Source organism: Gossypium hirsutum, chromosome D13, assembly GCF_007990345.1.
Source record: "Gossypium hirsutum isolate 1008001.06 chromosome D13, Gossypium_hirsutum_v2.1, whole genome shotgun sequence".
In the NCBI taxonomy this organism is placed as follows: domain Eukaryota; kingdom Viridiplantae; phylum Streptophyta; class Magnoliopsida; order Malvales; family Malvaceae; genus Gossypium; species Gossypium hirsutum.
The window spans coordinates 16,414,634-16,416,097 of NC_053449.1; positions in this window are offsets into that span (position 1 = coordinate 16,414,634).

Consider the following 1,464-nt stretch of genomic DNA (forward strand, 5'->3'; position numbering starts at 1 on the left):
TGTTATGTTAGAAAGAATAAATAAAGGGTTAGTAATTAAGTAAAATAAGAAAGGATAATAGAAAAACAAAATAAAGACAAAATGTTGGTTTCATCTTCTTCCTTAGTAGCCGAACTTTAAAGAAGAAAAGGGATATAGCATTCGGCCATCTTAAGCTTAAAACAAGGTTAGTAATTCATGTTAGATTTTGAAATTTTAGCTTATTTTGAGTTAGTTACTAAGTTCCTTACTTTGCCCATGTCAAAAATTTAGATTTGGGTGGTAAATGGAGCATTCGGCCATGGTTGTTAATGAAGAGATTTGATTATTTTCTTTATGTTTTGATGAATAAATGTTGATGAGAGATGTTTGATCTAGTTAAAAATTTAATTTGATAGTATTTATATGTGTAATAGCCGAACTTGGACTTGCTTAGTTACTTGAATAAATGTTTTGTATTTAAATGCTAGAATGTGAGTGTTGCCGTTTAGATGATTTGAAAAGAATAGAGTAGATGTTTGAATGTCTAAAGGTTCGGTATTGTACATGAATTCTAATGGTATGATTTTGTGAATGCCGAATGAGCTATAGGAGGTGTGGATGACTTTTATGCATGTGAGTGTGTGTATGCCATTTAGTTGGTGACATTCGGCATTTCTTAATTAACATTAGAGATGAGTGAATGAAATCGGCATGTGTATTTGTGAAAATGCCGAATGTGAACTTGGATAATATTGAGTAATGTATGTGCTTTAAAATGATGGAATGGAGTGGATGCTTTAAATGTGTTATGAACAATTATAAGTTAAATTAAGGTTTGCTAAATTACCATTGTCATTGCCGAATATACAAACATACATATGCATGTGTAATTGAAGTATGAATGTTTAGCAAGATGGTTAAACTAGTTAATTTATCGATTTAGCTCAAGAAGCTAAAGGTGGAGAGGCAAGCAAGGGCAAAGAAAAGATCATCGAGTAACCGAGTTGGAACCGTCTTACCCAACACAAGGTAAGTCATTAAGCATATATTTTGTATTGATCTAAATAGACATAATGTCTATGTAATTATGACGAATGGAATGATAAATTTATATACATGTATGCATGTGGTGATGAAAGTGTTGAATGAAAAGAAAAGAGGTGAGATGTATTGAGTTGTTGATCTCGGCACTAAGTGTGCGGGTATAAACATTTATGATCATGAGATTGGCACTAAGGTGCGGGTTTAAATTGTACAGCACTAAGTGTGCGAGTTTGATTATATAGCACTAAGTGTGCGAGTTAATTATATAGCAAGTGTGCGGACTTAATTTATATTTTTGAATCACTATGGACACTAAGTGTGCGACATTATTGAGTTGATCACGGACAGCGGATCGGGTAAGTACCTTGAGTTCATGGTTAATAGGCGCTATGTTTATATTTGGAGTTGAGCTTGGTAAGTTTGAACCTATGTGACAAATATACTTGAAGTCACGTACAA